The sequence below is a fragment of the Elephas maximus genome, chromosome 15 (genome assembly GCF_024166365.1).
Source record: "Elephas maximus indicus isolate mEleMax1 chromosome 15, mEleMax1 primary haplotype, whole genome shotgun sequence".
NCBI classification, from domain to species: domain Eukaryota; kingdom Metazoa; phylum Chordata; class Mammalia; order Proboscidea; family Elephantidae; genus Elephas; species Elephas maximus.
The window spans coordinates 17,851,390-17,868,370 of record NC_064833.1 but is presented as its reverse complement, the minus strand read 5'-3'; the positions used below and the strand labels follow the sequence as shown (position 1 = coordinate 17,868,370).

At 40.4% G+C, this 16,981-nt stretch overlaps 1 protein-coding gene and 1 long non-coding RNA gene across 2 annotated transcripts in view; one reads left to right on the top strand and one right to left on the bottom strand.

Annotated features, from left to right (window-relative positions):
- The window catches only part of NSMCE2 (NSE2 (MMS21) homolog, SMC5-SMC6 complex SUMO ligase), a 271,346-nt gene that overhangs the window by 178,794 nt on the left and 75,571 nt on the right, over positions 1–16,981 (top strand). The gene's annotated exons all lie outside the window — the stretch shown is intronic.
- Positions 6,614–12,655, bottom strand: LOC126058936 (uncharacterized). The gene is made up of 3 exons (XR_007513329.1): positions 12,606–12,655; positions 11,464–11,545; positions 6,614–6,643 (listed from the first exon to the last, which is right to left on the bottom strand). It is a non-coding gene; the product is annotated as an uncharacterized LOC126058936 (long non-coding RNA).

The window sequence follows — 16,981 nt, the reverse complement described above, 5'->3', positions numbered from 1 at the left end:
TGATTCATCGGATTCATCTATGAAGTGTTGCTTTCGGTTTAGTAGAGTGGACTAAGACTTGGTCAGTAAAGTTGGACACCAGTTTCTTAATTCTGACCCCCCTGTACCTGGCTCAAATGGCAGATTTTGTTCACTGTTCTTCCTGTTACTTAGTTTCTGTTCTTGTGAAATGGTTGCTGTATGATAAGTGCTGGAGTCGTGAAATCACACAGAATGGTCATTTCCTGGCAGTCTGTTTGTCACCTGAGGGACCTGGGGCTAGAAGATGCCCAGGCTTTTCTGGAGCCTCCTCTTCCTCCTCTAGGTGCCTCTCTGCCCTGTTCAGCATAACTGGTGCTGGGCTCCATCCGGTACCTCTCTTTTTGCAAAGTGGATTGTGTGACAGATGATTCACCTGAATGATGTCATCCTCGGAGGATTTTCAGAGACCTTGGGGCAGTGGCCTCTCAAACTGCATTCAGGAAAGACGAATCTGCTCTACACCCCCTCCCCACTCACCCCTGAGATGCAGGTGAGGCATAACCTATCCTGTTTGGAAGATTGGAGATTCCTAAGCACAAGGGAGGAAACCCTGGTGGTATAGTGGTTAAGAACTCCGTCTGCTAACCAAAAGGTCAGCAGTTCGAATCCACCAGGCACTCCTTGGAAACTGGGGCAGTTCTGTTCTGTCCTATAGGGTCGCTATGAGTTGGAATTGACTTGACGGCAATGGGTTTGGTTTTGTTTTTTGAAGCACAATGGAAACCCTGGTGGTGTAGCGGTTAAGAGCTACAGCTGCTAACCAAAAGGTCAGCAGTTCGAGTCCACCAGGGGCTCCTTGGAAATCCTGTGGGGCAGTTCTACTCTGTCCTATAGGGTTTCTGTGAGTTGGAATCCACAATGGGAAGCACACCGGAAAGCTACAAGCATTCAGGATTTCAAAACAAAAAAAAAATGCAAGGAAAATAATTTTAACTTATTTGCTAAGAATGAGGGGGTTCCAAAGAAAACTAGCAAAAAAGGAATTTTAGGGGAAAAAAATCAGTTTAAGTCCCTTGTATTGATTTCATTTTAATTCCTGTCAGCTCAACTCTGGTTTGGTTGTTGTTTTTTATTTAAGTTCAATTTAATTTTTTTTAATAATACTAGCTTTTTTAAAAATAATACTAGCTTTTAAAATCCAGTTGCTTTCTGAGATTATTTAATCTCTTGATTAAATAGATGTCATCTGCCAGTTTTCAGTTAGGCAAATCGTTTTGCATGTGGGCTGTAACAAACATTCCTGGTTCTCTGCAGATCTACCTAATTAGGTTGTTTTTTTTTTCTATCCAGAATAAATATATCTTCAGTTTCACTGACCATGATTGGAATTCTAATGATGATAACCTATTTGATCTTGATTGGTCTTGTTTGCTTGTTCTTTGACCAATCTGATGATAATAAAACTAATAACAACAGAATAATAAGCTATCTTAGGTGGCTTCAGCGCCTAACTCATGCTGTTTTCTCATCTCCCCCATCCGTGCTTTCATCCTGTTTGGCATCTCAACTGAAAAGGCACCTACCTGAAGGCGTTAGTCAGCCAGAGCTCTACCTCCCCCTCCAGGGCCTCTGCCCTGCTGTAGAGCTCTGGGTCTCTGCCAAAGAAATGAAGAGCAAATGGAAGCTTGCAGAGGTCACTCAGCTAGTAAGTGAAAGAGCTTCCTGTCCTTCACAGACCTGCCCAAATGCTGTCACTTCTGTAAATTCTTGTGTTATCCCCCCAACTGTGACCACTGCACCACACAACTCTGGGGGACCCCATTCACGTGGGCTACAGTGTCAGTGGCACCCCCAGAGCTGTGAGACTCGGTAGCCTTGGTAACATCTCCCTCAGTATTCCTCACGGCAGTTACCGCGCTCTGCCCGACAACACGCTCCGCCTGACAGCCTGTGTGCAAGCCCTATTTCCCCTGCTGGGTTTTGAGATGCTTGAGAGAGGGCAAGTGCTTTCTTCATCTTTGTGTACCCTGTTGGACCTCACAAAATGGTTGTTGAATGACCGGCTGTCCTGTCTGCTATTTTACAGTTTGAGGCCCTGTGACGTGGGTTCTATCAACCGTCCTCTTTCTTGCATAAGTTTCCTCCCTCTACGTTCACGCTGGCGTCTTTCCTGCCCATTTTGGAGGAAACCACATACCTCCTGAAATTGCCTCTTTCTAGCTCCTGCAGTCAAGGTCATGATGTTCATGAGGTACTGTGGAGTGGACACGATGGCCCAAGGACCTTGAAAATGTTGGAGATCTTGAAAAAAAATTATTGGCTCCAAAATGCAAAAAGAAAAGTAGAATCAAAAATACATGTTTAAGCAAGCCAATATAAAATAAAATATTTTGTCACCTTAAGTGTTTAACAATAATTGCTGGGAAACCATGCCAAGAAAACCCAAAACCAAACCTGTTGCCATCGAGTCGATTCTGACTCATAGCGGCCCTGTAGGACAGAACAGAACTGGCCCACAGGGTTTCCAAGGAGCACCTAGTGGATTCGAACTGCTGACCTTTTTGGTTAGCCGCTGATCTCTTAACTACTGCACCACCAGGGCTGCAGAAATTTATAGAAATCATAACAAACTATAAGTTAAATGAGTAACTGATACCCAAATAATTTCAGGAACAAAAAATATAAAAATTCTTAAAAATGTTTTGGCCGGGAGATTATTTTAATATGGGATGTGGATATAAGTTTCAATATGCTTGAAATGATGTTGAGGGAGGAGCCTCTAAAAAATAAACATACTTAAACTAAAGGATCTTGAAAAAAACTTATATGGTCTGCAGTGCTGTGCACATAGCCCAAGAAATACTTGCTGGATTTTAACTGGTATTAAAATCAGATGATTACAGTTAAATGATGCTTAAAATTAAAATAATCACAGTTGCATGATGGTGGACCCTAGTGTTGTAGAAGGGAGGGTGCGTGAGTATTTAATTCAGTTTTATTATTTTATTTTTTGGATAAAAAGAAAAAAAGAGTGAAGGGAACTTCCCAGTCAGGAGGAACGAGTGCCACATTTCTGCAGACATGTCGTGCAATCTTTGGGGCCCTCAGATGGCCCCAGGTGGGCATCCTGAGCCCTCTGTTCTGGCCCTCCACTTTGTTGGCCACCCTGTCTGGTTCCTTCAGAGCATTGGAAGTTGGGGGTGGCACAGAAGCCCTCCGGGCAGAGTGCTGGAGCAGATGAGGCAGAGGGATGCAGTAGCCAGGTCCTGCCAACAGTCAGGGCACGAAGGCACGTGAGACGCTTTTACTGTTTGCTTCTGGAAGGCAGGCCGGAACTGACCTTTCACTTGCCCTTCGTACCGGGATGACTCAAAGTGCTGATCCATTGTTTTCTGGACTAACTGTGTAGTGACCATGTTGACAGTGTGGCAGGGCCATTTCCTCTGCAGTGAGTACTGAGTATTTGAAAGTTGACTTTTGGTATGCTCTTGCGTTGGCTCGGTGGGGGTTTTCTAATCTTTTGTTTCTTTTTCTTTTTGTTCTGTAATATAAATTGCCGTTCCAAAAGCTGATGTTTGCTTTAAGCTGTTCAGAAACTGCTATAGACCTAAATAGCTTTCAGTAGCTATATATAAAGGAGCCCCAGTAGTGCAGTGGTTAAGCCCTCTGCTGCTAACTGAAAGGTTGGCAGTTGGAATTCACCTAGGGACTCCTCAGAAGAAGAGACCTGGCAATTTGCCCCTGTAAATATTACAGATGAGAAAATGCTATGGGGCAGTTCTGCTCTGTCACATGGGGTTACTATGCGTTGGAATCAACAGCATTCAGCAACAGCAAAGCTATATATAGTGTTAGTATGCCATTGCTGCAGAAGGTTCACACCTGATGTATCTCCTTAATAACCATATAACGAGGAATCATCTCACAATGAGAACCAGGATAGAACTGAAATTGAGGCACATTCAGCTGGAGGTTAGAGTCATAGTTAAAGAAGTGAAAATATAAAGCATATTAAATATATCTTGTATTTGTATAGTCATGATAGTACATCTATAACCACCCATGGAGTTGGGGTTTTTTTTTTTTTCCTTTTTTTTAATATATGGATTCATGTGATCTACCATCTCTAAAAGTTTAGAACTGTCAGTTAAATTTATATATACATCTTTCAAAGGAAATCATCAAAAAGGACATTCCACTCTTATTACAAAGCTATTTTAGGGGTAAATATTTTGATGGATGTGGTTCAGTGCACCTGGAAGCTGAGACATGGCTGAGCCCGAGGCAGTTAGCACAGATGGAGCCTGAGATATTTCAAGGGCTGTTTTTCCCCCCATATATATTGCAAATGGCTGCATTGTGGTAGCATGAACACTAGTGTTCCCTATGCCACTGTCAGAAAAGGAGCTTCCTTGTGAAGAATGGTCTTTTTAACAACGGTAACAACCACACTAAGATTTCTCTCACAAATAACTTTACGATGCAGTATGTTATGATATGAACATTTTATTAAGTAGAAGTACTAGTGAGAATCAAATCAGTAACTGGTATGAGTGAAGTCAGCATATATTTGTACCAGGTACAATGTAAGTGTTTAGGATGAGGGGATTTGCTGGTCAGAAGGCAGAAAGATGTGTTAAAGTGGAAAGATTGCTACTTTGATTTTTCTTTCTTGAAGCTTAGAGTTGAACCACTAAGCCGACTTAATCCTAACTTATAATTTATTAAAATAATTAAGTACGTCTTTCAACGTTGCTATTAAAAAATAAGCATACACATTTAAAAGTTTGGCTGCTTTCCCTACTTGCCTGTCTTCTTGGTAGGCGGATGGCTTGTTAAATGACGTTTTAAGATTATAACTTTTTCGCTCCCTTTGAGCTAAAGTCCTATCTTTCATCAGCCTTAGAAGGTTTGTCTTGTGAAGATGGTATGTTACATGACTTCCGTTCTTCCCTCATCATTAGAGAAATGACTTAATATTCCCGGTGCAGTCATTGCATTCTTCGTAAGTGAGCAAGAAATGGCTTGAACCATATAACAATGAGCATGCACTTTATTTCTCATTTTTCGTTTTCCTGTTGGATATAAGTTCCTCGAGGGCAAAAACTATCTTTATGGCCTCATTTAGCAGTCGTTGAATAAATGCCGAAAGCCTCATTGCTAAGAAAGCAACAGTTTCCTTTCACACCCCAAACGCTATCAGCAATCAAGTGGTAAAGATGATCTTTTGAAGAGCTCACCCAAGCTGTCTTTATTAACACCACAAACGGGAACATGGATAATGAAACCTGCAGCTGTCGAGTCGATTCCAACTCATAGCATTCTCTACTCTCTCACTTTGCTAGAAGTTGGTCCATTGTGGACTTAGTCTTGTGTTTCTAGAGAGAACTAGGCCCAAATACTCCCTCAGAGAAAGCCTCCATAATTCAGCAATTGAATTTGGCTTTCTAAAAAGTGTTCCTAAACTGATGAAATGTCCTTTCAAAACATTTACCTAAAATGTCCCGTGACTGCAGCATCTGCTAAGCCTATTGTGTTCTTTCATTAAACCATTTTATTGTGCTGTGTGCAGACTGCTCATTTGAAGCCATAAAGCTGAGCGGACTGCAGGCTTTCTAATAAGCAGGATTTTTTTTTTTTTTAACAATGAGAGAAACTGCATCATACATAATATTGAAACAAAAAATTCCTTTTCAAAAATGATCCTGTTAACCCCATTTAAAAAAAAAAGTCTCTGTTTGAAGCCCTGCTGATGACAACACAGACTGATGTTGAATGATGTTGAATGTGTAACTCCTGCAGTGCTCTTGACCCCTCCTCCATTTTGTAGGTTTCTGTCTGTAGATTATTTTAAGGTGCAGGCGTCAGTAGCAGTTCACCAACTAGTTGCGGAAATATTTTTATTATAAAATCCAAACTTAGGTAAGGAAAATCTGGTTATAGATCAGCGTCATTCATCTACTGTGTTTGGATTAAGTAGGCATGTTTAATTTAGTGATTTAAAACAATCTCAAATGCCTATCTGGCTGGCTGCTGCCCTGCCAGCCCTGGGGCTTCCTGAAGAGGAGCCCAGCTGCAGAGACCACAGACTTTCAGGAAGAAAACCCTGCCCACCGCCCCAGAAGGGGTCAGTGAATGCATGTGTCGGCTTTCCGTTTGCCTGCAACCCTTGTGCCAATTATAAGTAGCTTAACATGGCTTTAGAGAATTCAGAGTTTTTGCCGATGACAGTCTGTCTTCTTAAAACAAACAGATGAGATACAGTTAGCTATTTGCCCAAGCTGTGCAGGGCACTGCAAAACAACCGCACAGGTCATTCGACCTGGTGCCAATGAAAGGACACTGGCCCGGTTTGTCATTTTTGTGATGGTGCTTTAATACTAGGGACATTGTTGTTTTGGAGACAACTGAACCAAGTGGAGATTGAGCTATCAGTTTATTTTATCAGCTGAGGCAAAGATGAAAGCTCAGCCAGTAAATGGCTAGAATATCAATGTGTTATGCAGCAAGCTGGCAGAGCAGAACATTGGGTGCACTGAGAGAGTGACTCAGGAATCTCGGAAGGCTCCGGTGTGCTTCCAAATCTCCCTCCACAGTCTGGCCAGCTCACAGTTTGCAAACTCAAAATCCTACAGGGGCCAGGGATGTGAATGGGTAAAGCTGATCACTGGAAACTGGTGAGCTAGGCGGCAAGAACAAGAAAATAAATTATTTTTTTAAATTTTCAACAGAATATACACAGCAGAAACATAAACCAATTCAAGTTTCTACATGTACAATTCAGGGACATTGATTACACCCTTCAAGTCACGCAACCATTCTCAACCTCGTTTTCTGAGTTGTTCCTCCCCCCTTAATATAAACTCATTGTCCCTTAAGGGTCCTATCTAATCTTTTGAGTTACTGTTGTCAATTTGATCCCATGGAGACAGATCTTAGAAGAACCTTAATGCTCAAGGCAGACGTTCTTTACTAGTTAAGCTAAACTACTGTTTGGTTTTAAGAAGGCTTCAGGGAATTTTCTGGTTTAAGGTTTAAAAATTACTTTAGGGCAGTAGTTTTGGGGGTTCATCCAGCCTCCATGATGTAAATTTGGACTTTTAATGAAATCTCTTAATTTTAAAATATTAGCTATTGATTCAAATTTTGAAAGCAATGTGTAGCTGAACAAAACCTATCTGCAGGCTAAATACACATAGTTGGTAGGTCACATACTGGCCTGTGCTCTAACTAATCCCCTTTATTCCAGAGTCAGTACTTACCCTTTTGATTTCTCACTTTTGACTATTAATTTTAAAACACAGATATCCCTGAGACAGCCAGTACTTCTTCAGTCCACGTCAATGAAGATTTGTTCATTTCCATTAAGGTCAATCCAGCACATTTACTGTGCATTGTCTCTGTATTGCACTCAACTTCTAACCTAAAGGTTGGCGGTTCTAACCCACCCAGCAGCACTGCAGAAGAAAGGCCTGGCAATCTTCCATGAGAAAACCCTATGAAGCACAGTTCTACTCTGTAAGACATGGGGTTGCCATGAGTCAGAATTGACTTGATGATAAGTTTGGTTTTGTTTGTTTGTTTGCTTTCTATGTATAATGCACTGTGCTTGGGCCCTGGCGATAATGACAGCCGATGCCTTCAAAGTATCAGTCTGATACCAGTGACCTGTTAACACATGCATGGAGCCCCCAGTGTGGAGCCATCTTGGGCAACCCTGGGCTCTTCCTCTTGCAAACATTTTTTACATATGAATGCAAACTGTGAAAACAGATTTGATGAGGGTAGCTATGCTATTATAAGAAGGCAGTATCAACATGATAGTTGAAAGAGCAGATCTTTTAATGACAAACTGCCTAGACTAGAACCCTGATTCTGCTTCTGGGTACCTTTGTGACTTTAGGCATATTATGTAGTCTCTAATCTGTCTTTGGTCTCACTATCCACATCTGTAAGTGAGGATAGTAATAATATCTACATTATAGTGTTGTTGTGATGATTGAATAAGATAACGATATGTGTTAACTCTAGCACAATGCTTGCAGCATGGTAAATGCATAGTAATTATTAACTACTGCTGCTGCTGTTGTTTTTAAATAAGAAAGCACTGAATTTAGAATGTAGACTCAAGACCCAGATTTAAGCTCCTGTTCTGCCTCTTAGTAGCTATGACTGACGGAATTGCTTAACTAGCCTCTGTGAATATCAGTAAAATTAGAATAACATAAAGATTAAATGGGATTACAGGTAGTCCCCAATTTGCAACGGGTTCCGTTCCGGCAACTCCATCATAATTCAGTTCTGACATAACTCAAATACCTCGTTTTTTTTTTTTTTTTTTAGTTTTCATTATTATTGCCTTTTATTATCAGTATCTGTATAAACCTTAGCACTGAACATCTTCGTGTGAACATCTGAGAACGATGACATCAGCAAATCATGCCCTGCAACATTGTATGTAGTACGTATCACTAACGATCATATGTACCCCCTCAAAAAAAACCAGATGGTCATAAATGCGGCTCACTGTAACTTGACCTGTCATAAGTTGAGGACTGCCCGTATGTATTATACCACATAAAGAGATCCACAAAAGAAAAGTGTTACGTGTTGCAGGGGGACAGGCACTTCCTGCACCAACACAGCACAGTCACCATGGAGACAGTAGAGGAACCAGGGCCCATTCTGCCCTCTCACAGTTCTGACTCAGGTGCCCTGAATCACGCCCTATCCCGGTTAATGCTATTGACTCTAGAATGAGTAAAATAAACGTTCAGGAAGTAAAAATCATGCTTCTGGGTACCTCTACTTTGTTAAAAGGAGTCCCTGGCACAGGAATGGATTACCCAGTAAGCAAGGTAGGCATGTGCTGAGGGCATCAACAGAACAGGGGCACCAGTTGTTCAAACCAAAGGACCCATAGATGCCATGTAGACAGGGCACAAGGAAAAGTGATCGCACAACAATGATTCAAGAACAACTTGATTCATTATTCTTATTATGAATGGAAGTAGATAAAATTAAAGAGTAATTTGTTGTAATATTTGCTTTTTGATCATTAAATTTTCTTTTATGACATCTTTTCATTTGTTCATTTATAATTATAACATTTATTATGAAACAAGCATCAAAATTGAAGTATGAGCTGTTTAAAACAAATTGGTGAACATCAGTTTTTCATTGTGGGAGATCAACAGGATTTTACTAAAGTTCACTGGCTCATTTTCTTTGTTGTAGAATATGTGGAATATTCTTTTTGTAGAAAATGTGGTACAGTAGTCCCCCCTTATCCCCAATTTCAGTTACCTGTAATCAACCTCAGTCTGAAAATATTAAATGGAAAATTCTAGAAATTAACAATTCATAAGTTTTAAATTGTTCACTGTTCTGTGTAGTGTGATGAAATCTCGCACTGGCCCACTCCATCCTGCCTAGGACATGGATCATCCCTTTGTCCAGCATATCCATGCTGTATAAGCCACCTACCCCATTAGTAGCCGTCTCAGTTATCGGATCGACTGTCTAGGTATCGCAGTGCTTTGTGTTCAAGTAACCCTTATTTTACTTCATAATTGCCCCAAAATTCAAGAGGAGTGATGCTGGCAATTTGGATATGCCAATAAGAAGCCATAAAATGCTTCCTTTAAGTGAAAAGGTGAAAGCTCTCGACTTAATAAGGAAAGGAAAAAATTGTATGCTATGGTTGCTTAAAATTATAAGCTTTATAATTGTTCTATTTTATTATTATTGTTGTTAATCTCCTACTATGCCTAATTTATAAATTAAACTTTATCATATATATGTACATATAGGGAAAAACATAGTATATGTAGGGTTCGTTACTATCTGTGGATTCAGGCATCCACTTCGAGTCCTGGAATGTATCCTCCATGGATGGGGGGCTACTGTATATAGTAAAAATCTTGGTACCCTGCATCCACTAAAAATTTTGTAATCTGGTTCATCTCATTCTGCTAAAATGAAATATACTGCTTTTGTGTTCAATTGCTAATATTACAGGCACATTTAAAGAGAAGTTACATTATGAATAACTAAGGTACACACACACGTATATATCTAACTCATATATCCCATTTGACTGCATGAGTAAGCAGAGAAGGGGGCACCACCGATTATCAGTGCTTAGGGCCCTCAAATCCCTTAATCCAGCTCTGCCTGGGTGGCACAAACAGTTAAGTGGTTGCCTACTTCACTGGAAGGTTGGTGGTTCCAACCCACCCAGAGGTACCTTGGCAGACAGGCCTGGCAATCTGCTTCCAAAAGGTCACAGCCTTGAAAACCCTATGGAGCAGTTTTAGTCTGCACACATGGGGTCACATGAGTCGGAACTGGTTCCGTGGCAACTAACAACAACAGCAACTTTGTTAAAAATATTTCCTAAAGAAAGAATACCCCTTTGAGTCACAAACTCCCATATTAAACTTGTTTTAGATGAGCTCCAAACTGTGGCTTCAGAGAGTGAGAAATTCCAACGGCATAGCCTGGGATTGTGAGACCCACAATCCAATGTAATACTCCTTATTTTAGAAATGAGGAAACAGGACCAAGCGATTACGTCCTTTATCCAAGATCATTGAACCAGTGGTCCTTGCACTACCCTGAGAGATTTAGACTCAGTCATATTTGGGATTTCCACGTCTCTCTGACCCCCCACATTTTTTGAAGACATGTCACATAAATTTATTTCAGTGTCTTTAAGTTGGAGCCCTGGTGGCATAGTGTTTAAGAGCTCGGCTGCCAACCAAAAGGTCAGCAGTTTGAATCCACCAGCCACTCCTTGGAAACCCTAAGGGGCAGTTCTGCTCTGTCCTCTAGGGCCACTATGAGTGGGAACCAACTCGTCAGCACCTAACAACAACAGCATCATCTTTAAATTGCTTCAAAGTAAATGACAGAATGGATATGAAGGCACTTACACTATTTCTACACCATGCTCAATAAATGTTCCTTGAATCTGAATCTAAAGAACTTTACTAGATCACTTTATTCTGTGATAATATTAGAATAAAATAATATATTGAGCAAAACAAAACAAAAAAATGGTGTAGTCCAGAGTAAACTTTGTTTTGTAGGGAAAAAAAAAAAAAAGAACATTACAACCAAATGAAAATAAATTGATCAACACAGTAAAAACCTTGTTCCCCTCTTGGAGCTTGTGGGAAGAGAGCCTAATTTATACACATCCTTTTTATAGCCCATGTGCTAATTGACTCAGAGAGAACACCTGTGTCATTTATTTTTAAAAATCTTACTAAAATCTACATCTCAGTGAAATTCTAGGAAAGACTAGCAACAGCTGGCCCCACATCTGTTTGAATGATGCAGCGTGAAAAGGATTCTAAATATAGTTGGAATTGGACTCCAGTGTACGTCTGTGCTGTACTACAAAGTGTCAGTTGAACTAGATCTGAAGGAGCTTATCATTAAAATAACCTAAAACTAAAATGGTGTGGTTTGCTCTGGAAAGCAACAAATATTTACCTTTAAGCAATCGTTGGTAGTAAACTTGAAATCTAACTGGTCCATTCCCACTTGCCAGCTGGAGAGAAAGATTATACCAGAGCTTAGGAGAGGAAAAATAAATCACATCAGTGTGAGAAAGTTGATTTTTACAAGAAGTCTTCATCACATCCAGTAGCTTAGAAATGCCTTGTTTTTATTCTTCTCAGTCCTTGAGTCTCGAGACACTGGACTTAGCGGGCTGTCAGCATGCATCCTTCCTTCCCTTCCCGTTTTTTCCTTTCCTCCCTCTCCCTTCTTCCTTCTCTCCTTCCCTTGCTTACTTTCTTCCTTCTTTCAACAAATATTTCTTAAATGCCCACTCTGTACCAGGGACTTTTTATACCCTGAGGATGCAGAGAAGGATAGGGTAGATGTCGTTTCTACTCTCATAATGTTTTAAAGTCTAAGTGATATAATGGATAAAACCTAGTGCCTTATTATACTTTAAACATGTACATTTAGCCCTGGTGGTGTAGTGGTTAAGAACTTGGCTGCTAACCAAAGGGTCGGCAGTTCGAATCCACCAGTGCTCCTTGGAAACCCTGTGGAGCAGTTCTTTTCTGTCCTATGGGGTCACTATGAGTCAGAATCAACTCAATGGAAATGGGTTTTTTTGTTGTTGTATCTATAAAGCTCATAGTAGTACCTGGCACACAGGGCATGGGCTATAAATATCATCTATACATGCACTGAGTTTACAGAAGTAAGAATACAAGGTGCTGTGGGGCCTGTAACAGCAGACCAAATTTAATAGCTACCATTTATTGAGCACTTATGATAAGCCAGGAATTCTTCGTGTATATATATATATATATATACATTTGTCATATTTAGTCATTACAACTTTCCAAGGATAAGAATTATTATCCCAATAAACAAGTGAGGAAGCTGAAGCTGCAGCTCAATGCGGGCAAGTAAGTTGTCCAAGGGTTACATGGCTGATAAGTGACTGAGTCAGGGTTCAAACTCAGGTTTGTCTTGACTAAAACTTGAGTCCTTAACCATTGGGATTTACTGGAGAGTCTCATGTGTGCATCTCCAAGGTCAGTTGCCACAGGCCACTCCAGGCGATGGTGTCACTAGCAGCACCTCTGATGCCTGATAAACTGATTTGCACTCACCTCTGAGCACCTCACCCTCTGGCTTCTTCCCATGGTTCACAACACGACTACTAAGGAAAAAAAAAAATGTCAAAAGGAATTAATCATCAGGAAAGACTGAAGGACTTTGCCTTAATGCTTATTTTCCTTTGTATTGATATGTCTTTACAACGGTAACAACACTAACGGAAATTATTCAATGGACAATCTCTTTCAAATTTGCCCAATTTTCAGAGCCTTTAAATAGCATCTTATATGTGTGTCATCCACCTTATATTTGCATAGTGCACTCTACTATGGAAAGCATTTTCGTGCCCATGAATTTGCTTAAGCCTCACAATCTAGGCAGTAGCATCACTTCTTTCCATTTTGTAGATGAGGAAACTGAGGCCTAGAGCAAAGAAGTTGCCTAAAGCCAATAGTTCATTTCTAGCAAAGTGGGAACTCAAACTCTGGTCTGATTCCTTTGCGTACTGAGAAAATCAGTTTATGTAGTGATTGTAAGCCCCTGGACTGAGGGCCATGTTTTGTTGTTTATCCCAGAACTTTAGGAGATGCTGAGGAGGGGTGAGCTTCTCTGACCTCACCACATACAGGAAACCTTGAGGTTAATAAGATACAGAATCTGCCTCCTGGTCTCTGGTGTTGCCCCGAGCCCAGTGTCACTGTTTTGAGCCTGCTGCTGCTGGCTAGAGACAACTGAAAACTAAAATTTATTAAAATAGAGTACCTAATTAGGACAGCTTTCTCTGCCAGGCCCTTTTCAATCAGTTGTCTTCTCTCCAATATCATTAGTCTTTCCATCTCTGCTGGCTTTCTTCTCAGCTTAGAAACCCACTCAAATCTTTCTCTTTAAAATGACAGGTAGGTAAGGTAGACAGACAGATATTGTCCTGCATTTTGTTAATGCCCTTCTCTCCCTTTCCCTTCTCAAGCACCTTCTTAAAAGAGTGGTCTGAATTCCCAGACACCCCGTGCTCACTTCCATTCACTCCTCAACCATGACCACCTGATCTCCGACCCAGTCCAGTGAACCCCTCTGGAAAGTATCTCCAGTGGCCTGAAGGTGGCCAGATTTCTCAGTCCAGGTCTTACTGAGCCTCTTTGCTTCATTTAAAATGTTGGTTACCTTAATGCTGCGAGAACCCCTCTTCCTCTCCTTTTTTGGCTCTCCTGTCCTCCTCCGCCCACACTTAAAATACAGTTTCTTAGGATTCTGTTTCTGGATTGCTCTTCCTTCTGTTGCCATCATTGTGTCATTTCACTTAACGTCCTGGCTTCAGCCCCCCAACTTCACGTTGCTAAGTGAGATTCCGAGCCACGATCCTGTCCTTCCGGCCCCGCTTTCTACTTGGATATCTCATGAGCATTTCAGCTTCAACATAGCCTTTTTGCTTCCCAAGTCAGCTCCTCCTTTATTCACTACCCCAGTCAATGGATCAGCCCCGGAACCAAAAAACCTGGAGTCATATAGATGAGCCCCTTTCTTTCTCCTGCACTCAATAATCACATTTCAGTTATTTTTCCTCCTAGATGTTTCTCAAATCTGTTCTCTCCCTGTGCCTGAAATGCTTCTCTCACTCGTGGTGGTGGTGCTGCTGCTTGTTAACCTGGCTAGTGAGCTCATATTCATTCTTCTTCTTTTTTTTAATACTGTTTTATTGTGAAACTTTGCACAGTAAATTAGGTTTCCATTTGACAATTTCCATCAATTGTTCAGTGACAATAGTTACATTTTTCACAGTGTGTCAACATTCTCTTTACTTGGGTTCTGGTTGTTCCATCTCCATTACTCTAGTTTCCCTGCCCCTTTATCTTCCCATCTTTGCTTTCGAGTAAATGTTGACCTTATGGTCTCCTTTAAGACTCATCTCGGACTTGATTACCCCTTTACTTCTGTGTTTATGTGTGACTTTCTTAACACTCTCCACATCCTGTGTATCTGTCTTCCCCCACTAGGCTATGAGTTTTTTACTGTTCCCTAGTTTTATTCATCTTTGTACTCCCAGAGCCTATAACAGTACCTAAAACTTACTAAAATGTCATCAGTAGATGTTTATTGAACTAAATCAAACTTTCTTTCTAGAGTAATCAGAACACATGAAAAGCATTGGAAAAAGGGGTGCTTTGGAGAAAAAAGTAGGCAGTGGTTATCTAAAGCACCTATTTCTGTAGCTCTTACAGGAATACTGGATGTTAACTAGTAGACTTTGTTCAGCTTCCCATTTTTGCCTTGTCACACGCAGCATATGTGCCCCTTTCTCTTAGCGAATCTGCCCTGTCTGTCCTCTTAGCCTAGCTAACTCCTGCGTATTCTGTTGGATTCAGCTCAAGGACCCCCCTCAGGATGGGTTAGATGGCTCTCATCCATGCTGGTGACTCTAGCATGACACTTACCAGATGGTATTATGGTTGTCTGTTTCCTGCTTCCTTGTCTGCCTACCCCACTAAACTGTGAGTCTTGCTCCTCTTAACGCTCAACGTGTGTGACATACCTATGCTTACTCAATGTCTGATGACTAATGAAGGCTACACTAGAAAAGCAGATCTGAGGTGCTCTGTTATGGAAATCTCTAGGGTATAATTCCCCCTAGAATATCAAGATTAAGTTTCTTTTCTTGAATAGGACCTTAAAGCCGTGTATTTTAGGTGTTTTCAAATTCTGGTGTCTCCAGTTAACAGTTGTTAATCAGACTAGCTGATCAACTACTGGGCTTAAATCAAAGCATTCACTATCAAAGCCTTTTTGTTTATGAGTACAAATACACCATTGATGTTTCTGAGAAGAATTATTTTCTCCCCTGAATGTTAACTAGCCAGAAAAGCTGGTGCACACATGTAGAAAAAAAAAATTATATTTTCTACTAGTAGTCCATATATCTTATGCTATGAAAATGGGTTGAGATGTCATATTAAATAGAAATGTCTTAGTTAAGTCATAACTGAAACCAAAAGACACAACACAAGTTAGCTTTAGGGGGAAAAGAGGCTATAAAGAAGTAGGAGCATCTCATGAAACCCAAGGGAAAGGGGACTAGGACCAGGATTTGAAATAGAGCTCTTTAGGTCTTTCTCATAAAATCTCTCACTTCTGCTTTCCATGACTGGCTTCTTCTCTATATATGTACCTTACCAGCTTTCTCAGTTTCCCTGGACATCTGGCAGAAGATGGCCACCTCAGCCTGAGCTGTTTAGTTGAATTGAAAGAGGCTAGGTTGTATAGCCTCTTTCAATTCAACTGAACAGCTCAGGCTGAATTCGAATTTCTCAGTCCCGTCCCAACCTCTCAGAAGAGAAAAAGTGGTTGGCGCAGAATAGGTCAGAAGTCCGCTGTGGTCCAGGCAGCTGTGGTCAAGGGGACAGAGCCGTATGAATACAAAAGAGACAGTTCTCAGACTGGATCATCATGAACTAGACAGACGACCTTTACCACCACTAAAACCCAGGGAAGCATGAGTGAAAAGTACAAAATAGTAGCATTTATTCCAGTTTATATATCCCAGTTTATATATAGGCTTGTTTGTCTGTTTCCTCCACCGAACTATACACACCTTGAGGCCAAGTGCTATGTCTTATGTTTAATTCCCTGGTACTTGGAGCAGTGTGTGGCATAGGCATTCAGTAAATATGTATCAGATGAACAGAAAAGATATGAGCTCTCCCCTCATGGGAATTATAGTCTGGTAATGAAAGCAGGCAATAAACAAATAAGTAAAAAAAAAGCTATAATTTGTGGTGAGTGTTACAAAAGTTTTAAAAGTGGCAGAAAGGAATGAGAACAGTCAGTTCAAACAAAAATAAGAGAGAGAAGAAAGAAAATAGAGAGGTTACCAAGCAAAAATCTTTTTAGAAGGTAGCTAAGGGGGCTAAAACCTAAGGTAGCAGCCATCAACTTTGCTTCTTCATCCCAAGAGACTGGAGATGGTAATCATAAAATATTCTGTTTACATTTCATTCCATTTGTAACTTTAATTTTAAAAGAAGTGTGACATACATTAAATGCACAGGTTGCTAAAAAATTATAAAGAGCTGAAGGAAAATTATAAATAAATATAATTCATGTTTGCAATATCTTTTCATTTTTATCTAACAATTTTAGATTGATCAACTCCTAGCCCAGAGTTTGATGTAATTATAAAACATTTCTTTGAGATGGTGAATGATTAATTAAGTGCACAATAGGAGATATACTTTGGCCAGCTCTGCAAAGAGATTTGGATTAAGATTACAAATAACACAATGAAAAAGACATGTTCTCTAAAGAACAAACAGGCAGAATCAGATGATACACCAGAAAACATGTTTTGTCAATATGAGGGAAAGATTGTATCCAGTGATAGTAAATGAGGCTACAGGAGAAGGAATCTAGGAAATGTGTTTTTCTACAGTTATGTTAG